The sequence below is a fragment of the Dermacentor variabilis genome, chromosome 7, assembly GCF_050947875.1.
Source record: "Dermacentor variabilis isolate Ectoservices chromosome 7, ASM5094787v1, whole genome shotgun sequence".
NCBI classification, from domain to species: Eukaryota; Metazoa; Arthropoda; class Arachnida; order Ixodida; family Ixodidae; genus Dermacentor; species Dermacentor variabilis.
In genome coordinates this window covers 164,543,811-164,563,581 of record NC_134574.1, presented here as the reverse complement: position 1 = coordinate 164,563,581, position 19,771 = coordinate 164,543,811, and the positions used below count along the sequence as shown (strand labels likewise).

The following is a 19,771-nucleotide window of genomic DNA, read 5'->3' as shown; positions in this document are numbered from 1 at the left end:
GACCCCCGCCACTTCTGGCTTGGGGGCCGTGTCCACGGAGTCTTCACTTTCCTAATTCGGTCGGCCAGCTCTTGCCGCATAGTCGAGAAGTCTGCGCCAGTGTCAACAAGTGCGTTGACGTGATGTCCATCCACCAGAATGCTGAGCGGCACGGGCAACGCCGTCGGGGTGAGTATTCGTCGTCGTCATATCGTCTTCATCGGCCTGAGTAGTCGTCGTCGTCATGTCATATTCGCGGGAAGCGTGGTGGGTATTTTGGGCTTCTCGACACAGGGCAACCTTCCCCCTGGAGGTCGCTGCTGTTAGTTTGCCCGGCGCTAACTAGGGGAGCGACCATCCCTGCCAACGTCAGTGTTGTGAAACTCTGGTGGTTTGGGGAAGTGTAACGCACAGGTGACGGGCACTGCCAGCGACGACGTGGTGAAGCTGCCTGGCTGGTCGACAACTGATCACTGCGCGGAGCGTGACGGTCGTCGAAGTGCACAGGAGCGGCAGGCGAAAAGGAGCCGACTCCAGCGTCTGGATGGGAGCAGTAGCGGGCAATGTGTTCACCACAGTGGAAGCAAAGTGGTCGACGGTTGGCCGCGCACCACAAGTCGGTACGGCGAATTGGAGGTGGTCGCACAGATTTCCGTTGCCGCCACGGCACGGGAGCGGGCTGTAGCTGAAATGGTGCTACCGGAGGTGAAGGGGGAGGACGTCGGACCATGTCGGCATAGGTCAGCGGACGTATTTCTGGACATGGGGCTGATGAGGAGAAGGCTTGCCGCAACTCCTGGCGCACGACTTCGGCAACAGAAATGATCGGCGACTCCGTAGGAGGAATGCCAAGGGCTCGCAGCTCCTCACGCAGGATGTTACGAATCATGTCCCGTAAAGAAGTGCGCTCAACAATCTGAGCTACGGAGCTTATTGGTGTGTTGTTTGGCTGGCGGTCGAAGTGGCGGCAACGTTGCTGAAGTTCCCGCTCGATGGTAATCGCTTCCTTGATGAATTCATCGACCGTTGTTGGCGGGTTTCGTACAAGACCCGGCAAACAGTGGTTCCTTAATTCCCCGCATAATGTGACGCACCTTCATTGCCTCGGTCATGCCGTGGTCAGCTCGGCGAAATAGACGGGCCATATCTTCCGCATGCATGCATGGTGATGGTTTCGTTGGGTTTCTGCACCCGAGCCTCAATAAGTTGTTGCGCGAAATCTCGCCGATTCGAGCTCGAGAATGTATCGAGGAGCTGAGGTCGAAAATTGCTCCACGTTTGAAAGCTTCCATGTTCGCGTACCATGTACGAGCGCTGTTTTCAAGTGCGAAATAAGCATGGGCGAGTTTTTGTTGGTCATTCCAGTGATTTAACAGAGCGACGCGTTCGTACTTGTCAAACCAGTCCTCAATATCTTCAAAAGCGTCGCCGTGGGAGATGTCGGGGAGGCGAGGGTGTTCAAGAGTCACCTGGGAAAGGCTAGGCGCCGTCTGTAAAGGAGGGAGAAGCGCCGCTGATGTAGCCATGTCGGTGAGAGTCGCAACGGGAGGGAACTCCAGGCTGAGGCCGAGCAGGCGCCTACTGAAACGGTGGACTGGAGTCGTTATGAGAGGTGGAGCTTCGGGACTGGGTGTACGATTCCCAACAGGAGTTGCCGGCATGGGGTTCCAGGCTGCAGCATCTCCACCAGTGTAGCAGCATCAAAAACAGGGATCGTGGAGCGCTATTCAGGAGCCACGGCGGTGGGTCGCCTTTTTGTTGTTGTTGTGGTAGCCTGTGATGCGTGTGGCTCCTACCCATGGTGGGGGATTGGCCAAGAAATGGGTGGATTATTCGAAATTATTATGGAGCATAAATTTCCTAATAGCTATTGAAATAGCATTGAATAGCGCAGAATTACGTGTTAAATAACATCAGGAAGGTCATATTGAATGAGTAATAATTAATTTAAAAGTAAAAAGAAAAAGAAAAGAATTTAGCAGGGCATTGGTTTAGATTCCGTAAGGAATTTTCGGACTGCGAAGCATGCATCCCTGTGGCTGAATCCCAAAGTGGACGCCCCGAACGAAAGAATTGCAGGTTCTGTCAAGCCCAGACCAATTCTTCGAAAAGGTATTTCCAACCATCTTTGTCTTGCCGCAGTAAACCGGCGACAAGGTAGACAAAGTGGTGTATCGTCTCTTCCTCATTACAAAAAGAACAGAGGGGGGAGGGAACCAAACCCGACCTGTGTAAATAGAAATTCAGTGAGGGAAAGCGGCAGCGTAATTTGGTGAGGCAGACCTCAAGCATCTTTGTGCCACAGGATTCGCTATGCCAGGGAAATGCCAGGTGCTTATACTCTGGAGAAGCAGTCAAATGCGGGTTTGATAAGGCTAATCTTATTGATCGCATCCGAAATCTTGCTGCCGTGATCTGTGCTGTCACTGGTAGAATAGGAAGAACAGGGCCGGATAGTGATGCATTTGCCAGTGAATCAGCAGTTTCATTAAAAAACAAACCTTTATGACCAGGCACCCAAATCAAATGAATACATTGCACATGGGCAGGAACTAGTAAGTGTAAGAGTTTTAGCATGGGTGACTCATTAGTAGCGGTAAGGCAAGAGCATACAGAAAGGGAGTCAGTAAGAATGGCAGCCGTTGTAATCATTGGGTCTAATTTACGTAAAGCTAGGATTACTGCTAACAACTCGACCAGAAAAATAGGCACAAAATCAGGCATCTTAAAGAAAAAGACCAGTTGAGTGCAGGACAAAATATTCCAATGCCAGATTTTTCCTCACACTGTGAGGTATCTGTTGCAATGATAATGTTTGTTTCAAGGGTGCTTAGGTGGTCTTGCAACATGGCGTTTAAGATGCCGTAAGGGAGTAGTTTCGCGTGGTTTGGGAAAATGTCACCGAACCTTATATCTGGGTAATTTGAATGCGTATTATTATGAAGCACCTCGCGAATTTGCACATTTAGTGGTTCAAGTAATTTTTGCACAAATATAATCTGTGGTCTATGAAACCTTGGCCAATGAATAGGAAAAAATAATTCTGGATCAGAGAGAAAAATAATTTGAAGACGGTTTAATGGGGATTCATATAGCCTTAAGAATGTCTGAACGGTCAGAAGGTGCAATCGGCATAATATGGGCGGGATTATTGCCTCCAGGTAAATGCGGCATTCGAAACGTATTTTGGGAGGCCTAAGCACAGACGTAGCGCCTCTCGTTCCAACAAAACTAGCAGCTGAAGTTTGTATGCTGGAACACCTGAGAATAAAACGCATCCAAATTCTAACACCGGACGAACATACATCTTATATACCATCAAGAGGGATTATCTTCGCATACCTGTTCTTCGATTGCTCAACTTGCGCAAAATGCCCATTGAACGAGCTCCTTTTGTCGCAATATATTCAATATGCGGCCGCCAGTTGAGATTTCTGTTGTATATAACTCCAAGGTATTTTAGTGACTGTACTTGTGGTGTAACTTCGAGATGATAGTTAAGCGATGTGTATACTGGGTCTTTAACGGGAAAAACAAGGGTAGCACACTTATCAGCATTCAGGTTTATGTGTAAGCTGTCCAGCCAGCCTTCCAGTTCCTTTAGATACGAATGCAGTATTTCGTAAAGAGAGTATATGTCGCAAGCCATACCAAAAAAGGCAATGTCATCAGCATAAACGTATGTACTGACACCTGGGTGAACGGGGATTCTGCTCAGTAAAATATTAAATAATACTGGTGAAAGCACCGATCCCTGAGGCACACCTCTTGTTTGCTTATGTTTACTTGAAGAATAGCCGCTTCGAAAACAATAGAACTAACTGTCTTTTAAAAATTCATGCACCCGTGCTACAATATAGCCTGGAAAGCAATGGCTCTGTAACCGATTCGTTAAAATTGCATGTTCAATGCTGCCATATGCTTTACATATATCTAAGATAACTAGAGCGGCGTATTGTTTTTTCTGTCTGGCGATGTTAATGCGACGTTCAAAGTCTACATGCGCGTGCCATATTGAATAGCCAGATCGAAATCCAATTTGACACGGACTCAACAATCGATTGTCGTCAATAAACTCTATTAGATGTCCGAGAAGCACTTTTTCATTAAGTTTCACTATGTTTGATGTCAACGCAATTGGTCTGATGTTGTCGATAGTATACCCTGCTCCTTGTTTTTTAAGTAACGGAATAATTTTGGCCATCTTTCATTCTTGTGGAATCCATGCATTACTAACAGGGTAGTTTAGCAACTTCAGAAGCTCTTGCGGAGCTTCTTGAAAGAAAATCTTTAACATTGCATTTGTAATGCCGTCCGGGCCAGGCGCTGCAGTTGGCAGCTGTAACATAACCTTCGCTACTTCCAAATAGGATATCTCTTTGTAGTGCGATAATGCAGGAGTAAAAACAGAAGCTTGAAGGCGCGTTGCGAACCGGCTCTCCAATCCTTTAGCCAATAGCTCTAAGGATTCCTGCATTTCCTGTGAGGTATAGACGATTGAGTCTATATTAATGCTCATTGGGAGTTTGTTTCTTTAAACGGAGGTAACTAAATAAAGCACGTTTGTTTTTGGATTTAGATAATCAAAATGGTTTTTATCGTACTCATCTTTTGCATGTTTAATGTACGTTTGAAGGTTGCCGAAATAAGTTGATAATCTTTCCAATTTTCTGGGCTCTGATTATGTAGAAGTTTTTTCCAAGCAGCTTTCCTTCTTCTATAAACTCGTGTGCACTCGCTGTTCCACCAGGGACTAGATGAGGAACGCTTAGCTGTCTGAATTACAAATTCAGACTTCTGTCGGGACATCTGTAACGCTGAACAAATATTCAAGCCAATTTCTTCATAATTACTATTAGTTAGTGACGCAATGGTGGGCCGCAAGCAGTCTTTAAATTTTTTTTGCAATTCACAAGTATTCTGCCGTGTCGATCAACTGATGTTAAAGGGCATGCAATTTCAAAGTATACCGGAAGATGATCACTGTTTGTACCGAAATCAATCGTAGTCCAAGATGTCACAGCGACACTTGTGCTAGAAAACGTCAAATCTAACACTGAGCGAGATTGTCCGCGGACAAAAGTAGGTCGTCTGATATTAAGGCATGAAAGATTTTTATCTATGGTCCAGTTTCACAGACGTGTCCCACATGAATCTGTTTTGTAACCCCATGACACGTGATGCGAGTTGAAGTCACCAGTAAGAATGACTTCATTTTTGCAGCTGGCAAGCGCACTATCCAATTGGTATGTACTGTGCACGCTCGTAGGGAAATAGGCATCTATAATAGAAAATGAACTGTAGCCTGGGATGCTAAGCTGCACTGCCAAAATTTCACATTCCGGAGACATTAACTTGAAAGCTATTTTCGCCTTATGACAGAATTTAGATGACAACAAAATCATGAAACCACCTCTTAGAGAAAGGCGATCTAATCGAAAAGATCAAAAATCTTTAAAATGAAAATTTTTCTCAATAGTAAGCCAGGTTTCTCGTAAGATTATGACGTCAGGATTAAGATGAGTTGTTAAGCAATATAAGTCTGTTGAAACAGAAAACAAGGAACGACAATTCCACTGTAGCACTTTTAAATAAGCTATGGTGATGATATAATTGATATAGTTACTTCAGCGACTACCGTCGCAATGAACTTTCTTGGATGCCAGAATGAGAAATTTAATACCGAGCGCAACCTCGACTTCTTCTTCACTACGCCGTATGACTGCGCCTTGACAAATACGCTCATGCCTACACGCGTTGTTCTCTTCTTCATCGGAGTACTGGCGTGGCAATATTCAGTGGACTTGTTACCATGATAAAATTATCCATAAGTGTACTCGACTTCCCCGAAAATTTCAATGCATGGAAATGCAAGTATTGGGAGCATATACCGCTGTTTTATTAGAATAGGATTGATACAAAATTTATTACACATTAATGATTATACCATGCTGCTAGGTAGCGGGTTGTTCAGGTGAAAACACAGCTGTTGCAAACAGCTGCAACACCAATCACCAAATCGATTGTTTGTGCTGCAGAACAGGTAGCCAGTTCAGTCCTAGCGCCGAGTACCACATCGGACCCAACATTTGTAGGATCCGATCCTTGTTCTTCGCGTCAGTGAGACTCGCAGGTCGACATGGAAACGGGTCATGATATCAGGCCGCAAAAGCGAACTGAGTCTCCAGTAACTACTTCTTGTCCTTATACCAAAAACAAAAAGGGTAATCCTATTTCTCATTCTGGCATCCAAGAAAGTTCATTGCGACGGCAGTCGCTGAAGTAACTATATCAATTATATCATCACCATAGCTTATTTAAAAGTGCTACAGTGGAACTGTCGTTCCTTGTTGTCTGCTTCAACAGCCTTAAATTACTTAACAACTGAACTTAATCCTGACGTCATAATCTTACAAGAAACCTGGCTTACTCCTGAGAAAAATTTTCATTTTAAAGATTTTCGATCTTTTCGATTAGATCGCCTTTCACTAGGAGGTGGTTTAATGATTTTGTTATCATCTAAATTCTGTCATAAGGCGAAAATAGCTCTCACGTTAATGTCTCCAGAATGTGAAATTTTGGCAGTGCACCTTAGCATCCCAGGCTACCGTTCATTTTCTATTATAGATGCTTATTTTCCTACGGGCGTACACAGTACATACCAATTGGATAGTGCGCTTGCCAGCTGCAAAAATGAAGTCGTCCTTACTGGTGACTTCAACTCGCATCACGTGTCATGGGGTTACAAAACAGATGCATGTGGGACACGTCTATGGGACTGGACCATAGATAAAAATCTTTCATGCCTTAATGGCAGACGACCTACTTTTATCCGTGGGCAATCTCGCTCAGTGTTAGATTTGACGTTTTCTAGCACAAGCGTCGCCGTGACATCTTGGACTAGGATTGATTTCGGTACAAACAGTGATCATCTTCCGGTATACATTGAAATTGCATGCCCTTTAACATCAGTTGATCGACACGGCAGAATATTTGTGAATTGCAAAAAATTTAAAGACTGCTTGCGCTCCACCGTTGCATCATTAACTAATAGTAATAACGAAGAAATGGGCTTGAATATTTGTTCAGCGTTACAGATGTCCCAACAAAATTGTGAATTTGTAATTCAGACAGCTAAGCGTTCCTCATCTAGTCCCTGGTGGAACAGTGAGTGCACACGAGTTTATCGAAGAAGGAAAGCTGCTTGGAAAAAACTTCTACATAATCAGAGCCCAGAAAATTGGAAAGATTATCAATTTATTTCGGCAACCTTCAAACGTGCTATTAAACACGCAAAAGATGAGTACGATAAAAACCATTTCGATTATCTATGTAAATCCAAAAACAAACGTGCTTTACTTAATTACCTTCGGTTTAGAAACAAACTCCCAATGAGCGTTAATATAGACTCAATCGTCTATACCTCACAGGAAATGCAGGAATCCTTAGAGCTATTGGCTAAAGGATTGGAGAGCCGGTTCGCAACGCGCCTTCAAGCTTCTGTTTTTACTCCTGCATTATCGCACTACAAAGAGATATCCTATTCGGAAGTAGCACAAGTTATGTTACGGTTGCCAACTACAGCGCCTGGCCCGGACGGAATAACAAATGCAATTTTAAAGATTTTCTTTCAAGAAGCCCCACGTGAGCTTCTGAACTTGGTAAACTACTCCGTTAGCAATGCATGGATTCCACAAGAATGGAAGATCGCCAAAATTATTCCGTTACTTAAAAAGCAAGGGGCAGGGTACACTATCGACAACATCAGACCAATTGCGTTGACATCAAACATAGTGAAACGTATTGAAAGAGTGCTTCTCGGACACATAATAGAGTTTATTGTCGAAAATCAATTGTTGAGTCCTTGCCAAATTGGATTTAGATCTGGCTATTCAATATGGCACGCGCTTGTAGACCTTGAAAGTCGAATTAACATCGCCAGACCGAAAAAGCAATACGCGGCTTTAGTTACCTTAGATATATGTAAAGCCAATGACAGCACTGAACACACAATTTTAACAAATAGGTTACAGAGCCATTGTTTTCCAGGCTATATTGTAGCATGGGTGCATGAATTTTTAAAAGACAGGGAATTCTATTGTTTTCGAAGCGGCTATTCTTCTAGAAAACATAAGCAAACAAGAGGTGTGCCTCAGGGATCGGTACTCTCACCAGTATTATTTAATATTTTACTGAGCAGAATACCCGTTCACCCAGGAGTCAGTACCTACGTTTATGCTGATGACATTGCCTTTTTTGGTATGGCTATATAGTGACATATACTCTCTTTACGAAACTTTGCAGTCGTATCTAAGGGAACTGGAACACTGGCTGGATAGCTTACACTTAAACCTGAATGATAATAAGTGTGCTATACTTGTTTTTCCTGTTAAAGACCTAGTATACATATCGCTGAACTACCATCTCGAAGGCATCCCACAAGTAGAGTCATTAAAGTACCTTGGAGTTATTTACAGCGGTAATCTTAACTGGCGGCCACATATTGAATATATTGCGACAAAAGGAGCTCGTACAATGGGCATTTTGCGCAAGTTAAGCAATCGAAGAACAGGTATGCGCAGAAAATCCCTCTTGATGGTATATAAAATGTACGTTCGTCCGGTGTTAGAATTTGGGTGTGTTTTATTCTCAGGTGTTCCATCATACAAGCTTCGGCCGCTAGTTTTGTTAGAACGAGAGGCACTACGTCTGTGCTCAGGCCTTCCAAAATACGTTGGAAATGCCGTATTATACATGGAAGCAAGAATCCCACCCATATTATGCCGATTGCACCTTCTGACCGTTCAGACCTTCTTAAGGCTATATGAATCACCGTTAAACCGTCCTCAAATTATTTTCATCTCCGATCCCGAATTATTTTTTCCTGTTCATTGGCCCAGGTTTAATAGACCAGAGATTATATTTGTGCAAACATTACTTGAACCACTAAATGTGCAAATTGGTGATGTGCTTCCTAATAATACGCATTCAAATTACCCAGAGATCATGTTCGACGACATTTTCCCGAACCTACTCCCTTACGGCATCTTAAACGCTATGTTGCAAGACCACCTAAGCACCCTTGAAACAAACATTATCATTGCAACAGATACCTCACAGTGCGAGGAAAAAGCTGGCATTGGAATATTTTGTCCTGCGCTCGACTGGTCTTTTTCTTTAAAATTGCCTGATTTTGTGCCTATTTTTCTGGCCGAGTTGTTAGCAGTAATCCTAGCTTTACGTAAATTAGACCAAATGATTACAACGGCTGCCATTCTTACTGACTCCCTTTCTGTATGCTCTTGCCTTACCGCTACTAATGAGTCACCCATGCTAAAACTCTTACACTTACTAGTTCCTGCCCATGTGCAATGTATTCATTTGATTTGGGTGCCTGGTCATAAAGGTTTGTTTTTTAATGAAAGTGCCGATTCACTGGCACATGCATCACTAGCGGGTCCTGTTCTTCCTATTCTACCAGTGACAGCACAGATCACGGCGGCAAGATTTCGGATGAGATCAATTAGATCAGCCTTATCAAACCCACATTTGACAGCTTCTCCAGAGTATAAACACCTGGCATTTCCCTGGCATAGCGAATCTTGTTACACAAAGATGCTTGAGGTCTGCCTCACCAAATTACGCTGCCGCATTACCTCCCTAAATTTCTATTTACACAGGTCGGGGGTTTGGTTCCCTCTCCCCTTTGTTCTTTTTGTAAGGAGGAGGAGACGATACAGCACTTTCTTCTATCTTGTCGCCGCTTTGCTGCGTTAAGAAAAAGATTGTTGGAGATACCTTTTCGAAGAATTGGCCTGGACTTGACAGAACCTGCAATTCTTTCGTTCGGGGCGTCCACTTTGGGATTCAGCCACAGGGATGCATGCTTCGCTGTCCAAACATTCCTTACCGAATGTAAACGAATGCCCTGCTAAATTCTATTTTTTATTACTTTTAAATTAATTGTTACTCATTCAACAGCACCTTCCTGATTTTATTTTAACCGGTAATTCAACCCTATTTAATGCTATTCCCATAGGTATTAGGAAATTTATGCTCTATATTATTTTGGAATAATCCACCCATTTCTTGGCAAATCCCCCATCGTGGGTAGGAGCCACACGTGCCACAGGCTACAACTACAACAACAACAACAAGCACAAAACACAATGAAGTGATGCCGGCATCGTGTTCAGGGCTGCTAACAAGAGAAGTGTAAGAACGATGCGAGAGTCACGTCTTTTGACCTCGGCACACATATCCAGGCATTTTTGACATTGCCGCGGCGGCCATCTGTCATACTTCACCGCAATGTTCTAGCGTAACCTGACGGGCAGCACTTTTAAAACTGATACTTCGTGCACAGGATCCACGTGCACGCCGGGCCGCCCGACAACGGCTTCTTTATGTTTTTCTCTCTTCAAACGTAGCCACAACCTAGCGTTATGGAAGTTGACCGAACTCCATAGCAGGAATAACAAATAATGAAGCAGACATGAACGACACGGAGCCGACGTTCGACAGCAACAGCGGAAAAACACTATGCAAGACTGGACCGTGGGTGATGCTACTAGCGCGACATCAGAAGAAGAAAGAATCCATCGCAACGTCGAAGACGCAGAAGGAGTTCTCATATGAACACGGCGAGAGGGAAAACACGAATGATGGAAAATGGAAACAAGCTGCTCGAAAGCCATGGGGCCACAGCAACGCAAGCAAGCCACGTCCTCGCTGGCCAACGACTCCACCGCTACCAGAAATCCATTACAAGATTGTTTACAGACATAAAGCCGGCGTGAAAGTATCAAACTGGAAAGACGGAGTGATAGCAAGAGGATTAGCCCAAGCATGCGGAGTCACACCCCAGGAGTGCTACGCCAAAGTGATCATACAAACACAGGGGCATCAAAACTTAATTCTGGCAAGTGCCGAAGAATAAGACTGCGTACTTAAAGTAGCAGAAATACCAAGCATCGAAATAGGACACACAACATAAGAATTCACACCGTTCCTCAAGCCAATTCCAGGCACTGTACGTGGCGTTGTTCACGGAATAGACGAAGGCACCACTGACGAGCAGCTAGTACATCTACTAGCAGCGACCAACAAGTGCAAAATCATGTACGCTAGAATGCTGGGAAGATTGGCGTCGGCAGTGATCACGTTCGAGGGCCCGCACGTGCCGCTCTACCTTAAAACTGGATGTACGCTCACCCGCCGCAGACCCTGCAGAAATTCAGTCTAGTACTGCAGATCTTGCGGGAACACAGGACACAGACAAGACTTCTGCTCTAATCCAAACGACGAAGTATGTGACAACTGTGGAGAACACAACGCTGGTCTAAACAACCGCCAATGCAAGCTGAAATGTAAGCTGCCATTGTAAAGAGGCTGCCATTCTACACCGCTGAAACAAATGGCAGGGTGCAGCACCTCGTGACTGGTTCAGGTGGTGCAGGCAATTCAAACAAACTTCATATAGTGATCCATTGTAGTTTGATATGTAATATACCGTGTTGATTTAATTTTGTAATCTTTCGATTTTGCAGTCCTCTAAACTTAGAGCATATCGTATCAACATCCATTTGTTTTAGCTTAATCTTAGAAGTTCCTATATTTTTTACTAAAATCTTGTAGTCTTTTCAATTGCATTGAATGGTCAAGTCGAGGGTCTGACGAAATTTCGTCTGGTCGGGAGGAATGATGGCGAGAACAGGAAGCAGTCAAAACAGAAAAAGATTGGTTGGCGTCAAAACTGTTGCAGTCTGTTGTGTGGTATGATTAACTTATACTTTTATGTACATGCATGTAGGAACCATCAAGTACCCAGCCGACAACATTCCCAAAGAACGAACGCGTGACCTGCCACTTCAACAAATGACTGAAGCTGCGTCATATGGGACATACATCAGTGGTATCAAAGGGCCGTCTCCTCTCATCAACCTGATATACTTCGATATAATTTGAGGTTTTACTCCTGATTATATGCACTGTGTGTTGCTTGGAGGGACTCGGAAGCTCACTGATCTGTGGCTAACAGATCTCAATGAGCCATATTATATTGGGGCACCACAGGTTTTTGAACTGCTGGGCAACCGCCTCCAAAGTCTATAGCCGCCACTCTGCTTTGTTCGCCTTCAGCGTTCTTTGGCTTTGAGAAAATATTGGAAAGCTACAGTATGACAACAGTGGCTTTTGTATTTTGCACCTTCATGCCTTCAAGGAATTTTGCCATCAGAATATATGAAACATTTCTGACTTCTTGTAAAAGGCATTTTCCTATTGCTGAAGGACTGTGTGTCTTCAAGAGATGTCCCGTAAAGCACACATTGCCTTGCGAGATTTGTTGTAGACACACAGTTTCTGTACAGCAAGAAGCAGATGACCTTTAATATGTATCAAATCATGCACTTGCCAATGAGTGCAGTTCTTCAGGGACCACTTTGGGCACATTCGTGCTTTGCATCTGAAACAAACCTTGGCAAGCTGGAAGAACTACTGACATCAGCCAGAGGTGTTTCATTGCAAATTGTTGAACGTTTGCTGATGAGTAACAGAAGCAAAAAACTGAAAGCATTGACCACCATGCAAACAAAGAAATGTATGACAAAAGCTAAGAAAGCCTCATGCAGGTACGTAGTGCTGCTGTTAGGCAAACCACGAGAACTGCATGAACCAATCCTAGGTTTTGTTAAATCTAAGCTTCGTGACATTGTAAGTGATCCTATTGTTGAACATGAGTTGAAGTGTGTGGGTATTTGTTCCACACTGAACAGTACATCAGGCCATACAAGACAGATTCCACAGCTCTCATGACCTCATCGGGTTTGTTTGTAAAAATTGAGCACATAGTGTCCTTTAAGTACAAACCTAAGGTATTTTGCAGTCTGCAAAAAATTTGTAGCAACGCCAGAACTTCTGTCTGCACATATCTTGAAAGCACAGCAGCTGCCCCAGAAAAGCCTTGTAGAAATACTCCCAGGGGCTTTGCCATGTATATATACAGACTTTAGGGACAAAACCTATTTTGTAAAAGTAGTGCGAAAGGCTTTGCATATAAGTCATTGATCACTTGTTTTTTCTACATGCTACTGGTCTCCATCTACCACCTTTTGCTATAATCTTCATGATGCCTTAAACATAATATATATAGTGTGTAATATATGTGTCAAAGAATTTTTTTTATCATGCAAAGCTCGTAACAACACCTAACTTGGTCAGCTGTGAAGTTGCTTCTTACACATTAAAATTATTTATGGGATGCTAATTATCAGTAGTTCAACCTTGCAATGCCCAGCATATCACGTTTTCTACGCAAACTTGATAACTTGACACTGCAATATTCAAATTTAAGCATTACAAACTTAATGCGTAGCGTACTCTAACATTTTTGATGTGCTGGAGTGAGTTGTAGATACTTCAATTATTAGTTAAGTAATTACTATAACAACTCAGGTGTTGTTCAAATAACGTTTATTTATTTTGCTCAAATGTACTCTCCATGGCCAGAAACAAAGCTGCCCAAGTTGTTCTCGCTTTGTTTGGACATTACGAGGCTAACGAATCTTTACTGTCTGGGATAAAGAGAAATCCTAAAAAGTTTTGCGGTGCTGCAAGATTTATTGTGATGGCTTTTTTGACATCATCGACATCATGTGGACCTGATGGTACAAACACAAAACTGCATAAAAATACAAAGGCTCCCTCAGTAATCAAGTGTTCAATCTCAAGACTGGTGGTTCAGGGAAGGCAGTGTTCCATGATGTTCTTTTGACATTAACGCAACTCTAAGTGAAGGAAAAATAGGGAAAATACTGGAGAACTGTTTATTTTATGTAACCTGTGAATTGCTTTTATACTAAGTGTGCAAAACAAAAACGACTCATACAACACTTTCTGACAGACCAAAAAATACCAACTCCTTGCATAATAAAGGTGCAGCCGGCAAGCTCACGCGTCATTCTAAATCATGCTATAGCTTCTGCTTTCGTAATCTCGCCTGTAAGCCCATCGTAACTATTATAAACACTAGAGCTATTCAATGTCGCGATGCTAGCGCTGACCAAAGAGCTGCGGAAGATCCCCGACCTAGGTTACGCCCTATACGCAGACGACATCACGCTCTGGGCCACCAAGGGCTCCCTAGCGCGAAAAGAGGCGACTCTTCAAGAGGCCGCGACGGCCGTGGAGAGATTTGCGGCAGCGAGCGGGATGCGTTGTGCGCTTGAAAAGTCCGAAGTGATCCGGGTGCACGGAGGAGGAATCTACAAGTCCCCCGGCCCTATCGACCTCTATCTTGAGGGCCAGAAGACAACGGAAGGCAATAAAACTAGGATTCTGGGTTTTTGGATCCAGAGCAACCTGAAAGCCTCCCACACCATCCAAACCCTAAGGTCTGCCACCAACCAGATCTCGCGGTTTATAAAACGAATTACAAGAAGCCGCAAGGGCATGCGAGAAGAGGACACGATTCGCCTCGTCCAGGCTCTGGCGATCAGCAGAATAACGTATAGCATGCCGTATCACTATCACTCGCTAAACAAACGCGACCAAGAACAAGTCGATGCCATCATCAGAGGCGCGTACAAAACGGCCCTGGGTCTCCCTGTCACCACCTCAAACGAGAAGTTAGCGGCGCTCGGGATCCACAACACCTTCGCTGAGCTGTCGGACGCGGTTATGGCTTCGCAAAAGGCCAGACTACAGAACACGGCGGCGGGCAGAGCCATCCTCCACCGGACCGGAACGGCAACGGAGCTCCGTGCCCTCGATGGGCAACGATCACTCCCGCCAGAGGTCAGAGGCAAGATCAAGGCGAACCCGATACCGAAGCACATGAGTCATGAACTCCATGAAGGACGACGCAAGGCTCGCGTCGACAGACAGCGCCGACAATTCAAGGGTGACCCGTACGTAACGTACGTGGACGTGGCGGCGTACCCTGTAGGGGGCCTCTTCGCGGTAGCCGCCGTGAACGGGAGAGACAACTCCTTGACCCTCGCGGCCTCCGTAAGGGCAGAGACCCCAGCTGCGGCTGAGACCATAGCCGCGGCGCTGGTAATAAAGCAAGAAGACAGGGTAGGCAGGGAAGTCCATGTCGTTACCGACACGCAACAGGCCTGCCGTAACTTTACGAACGGACGAACACCGCTGCTGGCGGCTCAGATTCTAGGCCCGACGCTGCAAAAATACCATCAAATCACGTGGACGCCGGGTCACGCGAGTCTGGAGGGAAAGAAAGGGCGAACGCCCTAGCTCGAGCGCTAATCAACCGAGCGGGGCAAGACCAATCGTCTCATCAATCCCCACCCTTTACCTTCATGCCCCTGCCATCCAATTACTGCGACCAACTCGAGATCCAGCGACTCAACCGCAGAATTTATCCTCCGCCTCACAAAAAGCTCAGGACTGAAGATTCCGTAGCTCTCCGACTTATACAGACCAACACATTTCCAAACCTACACAGATACAGTAAAATGTTCCCACATACATATCGCGGCATCTGCCCCTGGTGCGGCGACACACGCCCTACACTCTTTCACATCTCGTGGGGGTGCGAGGGCAAACCTCAACACTTAAAGACTCCTAGCACGTCATTTGAGCGGTGGGAGGTACAGCTGACCGGCGATACCCTGGCGGGACAAGAAGCTCTTGTCCAGCAAGTACGTCGAGCAGCCATGGCCAGTGGAGTCCTGGAATGAGGACACCACCCACTCGACCTCCAGAGCAACCACCTCGGTGGTCCGAATAAATGTTTTTTTTCTCTTTCTCTCTGGAGCTGCTGAAATTGTGGGTGCAGGCACAACTCTTGCGTCATAGAAAAAAATAAGTTTTTCTTGGTCTTTTGTCACATGTCACGTGATCTGGTTTTGTTCACTCGGTATAAAAGCACTTTACAAGTGACATGTAATAAAATGTTCAAAGTTTAGCACACCTCCTGTCTTCCTTTTCTCAATTTGCTTATTTTTTCTTCAATCATTCTGAGTTCCACTAGTGTAAAAATACTTTAGCATGGCAAGTTACCTGGAGAGTGAAAGAAATGTTGCACGATTCCACGCCATAAATGTCACGAAAACACTCAGCAGCTAGCCGTTGTCCCATCTAGTTGTTTCCATTGAAATTTGAACTTTCAAGCTGTTTGATAAATAACCGTGTAGATTTTCTGCATTTAGTTTCTTGAGTCTTCTCTCCTTTACTCCATCCAACCATGACCATTGAAAGTATTTCTTGATGGCTTTGACATTGAGCTTATGCTCTTATGCTTTTGCAAAGCAGTTGTCAAAACTGTTTGCTTTAGAATGTGGGTAGCCAGAACATTGACCATTCAAACTGTTCACAGTATGTGCGCGCTAATAGTCATTACTTTTCCCTGTTAGTGGTCTCCGCCCTACCCGAGGCTTTGCTTGTGCCCTTGTTATTTTTGACGTACATAAGACTTGCCTGGCAACCCCACATCAATTAAACTTTGCTGGTGATTGCATACCAGAACACGCAATATAAAACACTGACATTAATATCATTTCTAAGTGATTATAAGTGAAAGATGGCCCTTAACACAGATAAATGCAAAATGTGACTTTCATGTTGCAGCACATTGTCCCCTTGATCTGTAGCATACAACAATGCCCCATTCCTATGTCATATCGTAAATGTCCTGCATTAAATCTAACATCCAGCCTCTCCTGGCATGGGCATGGACATCTAACACTAATAGGATGCGCGGTTGCATAAATTATTTCGTGGCACCTGTATCCATCAGCACTCAAGTTGCTTCTGTATAGAGCATTTGTATGCTTGAAAATTGAAATTGAATGTATAAGTATGGGTGCCCCATTCTTTACATTATTGCTCTTGAGGCTGTGCTGAGTCGCGCTGCATGATTATTCTTGTCTATAACTGTTCATCCCATGCAACATACATGGATTTCACTGTGCATTAATTGCATATGTTAGGTTGCTGACATGCCTACATTTGCCATGCAGTAAATCAAATGAATTCATTTCTGGAACACATGGACTGCAATTGCTTTGCATCATATATAGCAGCAACCAACACTGTTTAGGTATTTAAGAACAAATTGCGTAGGCTTTTGGAATGTGATGCGAACTAAAAGTTTTGTCCCTTTCTTTGTATCCTTATTTACTAGCTGCTTATGTATTTTGCCATAATGTCTCACTTACATCACTAGTGTACATATTGCATGCATTTATACAGTAATGAAGTAGAAAATAAAGTTGTGTAATAACCTTGTTAATCATGTTTCGATGCCACTTAACATTTATCTCAAGGCATTTGAATGTCCATTTGGCGCTGTTTCCTTGTAATCCGATTAGTGTATGCTTTATTCACTATATCAACCTTGTAATTATGTGTTGTGCTAAACTGACGGCAACATAGTCTATACGATCCGGGTCATGAGGGTACAGAAAAAAATAAACAAATCTTGCATCGGACAAAAGCCATCTGTTAAAATTTTCCATTGTTGTTTTGCTATCCGACTTATTTTGCCTCATACTATTTGTAAACAAGTGTATTTTGTGTGCCTGTACAACTAGTGCATGCATCCCACTTGGATTTATGTGGTCTTTTCATGGCCAACAAATAATGCAGTTGCATCCAGTTTTGGTGTCTCCTAAGTGAATGAATATTGCTTTCCATTTGAAAGCTCAAATGGCATGCCATGCTTTAATAAGCCCACCTGTGTTTATAACGACCAGCCATGCACACTGTTTCTTCCAACTAGGACTTTTTCAAACTGAATTATTCAGTATAAGACTAGCTGCTTCTGTCTTTGCAAGCACTGCATGTTACTTGCTTTCAGTTAAACTACTGATCACCATTACATTTGGATCCTAACTGAAACCAGTAGCTACCGGTACAATTGGCCAATGTTTCAGTTGAGTGTTAACTGGAACCAGTTGATCCCAGCACAACTGGTGATGGTTCCAGTTGGAACGCAAGTGGAGCCATTGATCCCAGTACAACTGGTCAAATTTCCAGTTGGATCCAAACTGGGTCCAGTCACTCCCACTGTAACTGGAAATAGTTGCAGTTGGATCCCAACTGGAACCAACTGCTACCCAGTTGGTTTCCAACTGGGAGCAGTTGGTGTGCAACTGGGACCAGTTGGTTTCCAGCTGAGGCTAGTTGGTCACAGCTGAGACCAGTTGGATCCCAGTTGGAAATTTTCACCTGGGTATGCTATGTCATCAGCCTTCTCGACGCGCATTTCTGACCTAAGCAAAACGAGCTGTACGCACTCGCGATACGTCTTCCGAACTCGCCTGCAACGGGAGGAAGAGCTGTTCGACAGGTTTGTAACAGATTTGAAGCTCAAAGACTTTGGATTAGGAAAGGAAAGAGAAAAAAAAAATAATCCGCGACCAGATCCGCCCCGTCTCTAAACACTCTACTCTCTATACCTCCGTATAAACACACCCATTCATGTATACCCCATGCTTAATAAACCCAGTTTATGCCCGTTAACAAAAGTTCAGTGTTCTATCGTCCACTATACGAGACATAACGAAACATAGAGCGTCAAATTTTCGCCAATGTAGCGTAAGATCGTAGGTTAGTGAGGTCTAAGGTTCACCTGAATTTGAAGAGAGGAAGAGTAAAATTGGTCAAGAAGAAACAGGCTAACCTAGACGCAGTAAGGATAAAATCGCACCAATTCAGGCTGGTCCTTGCAAACAAATATGCAGCCTTACACAGCGAGATGTAGATGTCATAGAAGTAATGAATGAAACCGGAACTCGGCTGGCTTCAGAGTATCCCCAGTGCGTCACTTCCGGCGACTGATAATGACAACGTTTTTTCTCAGTTTCGGTATGAAAAACATATAATTTTGTGAGCGTTTTGCGAAGCGCCCACTCGCATTTCAAGCGTGAAAATTTCCACATATGTTGCTGTATGTCTAAATTATCTGAAACGGGGCTTTTTACGCAGTCCATAATTTCGACTGCAACTGCGCAGCGAGATCAGCTGTTGTGATAGCAGCGGTAAATAATTCGTTCCGTATTCACTCGGACACCAAAAAGGCGCACACCTTCAGGATATTTCGAGATACAAAGGAGTAGGAGGGTTGCAGAGACAGCGGAAGCGGAGGGTTCAGAGGAAGCACTCGGCCGGCGTGTTGGATTGAATTGGGTTTAGTAGCCTCGCCCTTTGTAACGGGTGGACATCCCCGTGAAAAAGTAGTGATGCCCTGGCCTTGGTAGGTGACACATATCAGGTACATCCACACATAAGCACAGTCACACATGCATTCACATGCATCGGATAGTGGCGCCATCTCTTGATCCCTTCTGCATCATTAACTTGCGCACGGTGCGTTCGCTGATATTGGCAAGTGTGGTTAATCACAATTCGTGCACGTTTACCTTACTCCTTCGGCACTGTTCCAAGCCAGTTCAGTCCTAACTTATTTGTTCTTTGCAAACTCCCCGGCTACAATTTGGAAATTGGAATGTGTGCTACAGGGTAATTAGATAAAAAGCAAATTAGTGATTTTTTTGTTAATTTGCAGATTATGCATTTCAATTTCTCGTGCAAGTAATGTCCGCCTCTTCGCGTAGACTAGCTCAAGGACTGTACTTATACTAGCTGCCGCAGGCGGTTTTATAAAAAAATTAACCGTAAATAGACATTGCCATTTACTGAAATGTGCTATAAATACATTACTAAGATGAACCTACTACCATTGGTACAACCACTGCTATAACACCACTACTACCACAGCCTCTTTCACCTCCGCTTTCTGCTAATAAATCAAACAGAAAAGTGACAA

At 44.1% G+C, this 19,771-nt stretch overlaps 1 protein-coding gene across 1 annotated transcript in view; it reads left to right on the top strand.

Moving 5' to 3' along the window:
- Window positions 1-13,112, top strand: part of LOC142588410 (uncharacterized) — a 69,206-nt gene extending 56,094 nt beyond the window's left edge. Inside the window, exon 10 of the mRNA XM_075700106.1 lies at window positions 11,792-13,112. The gene's annotated coding sequence lies outside the window, so the exon portion shown is untranslated. The remainder of the gene's footprint in view (window positions 1-11,791) is intronic.
- Window positions 13,113-19,771: the final 6,659 nt, after the last annotated feature.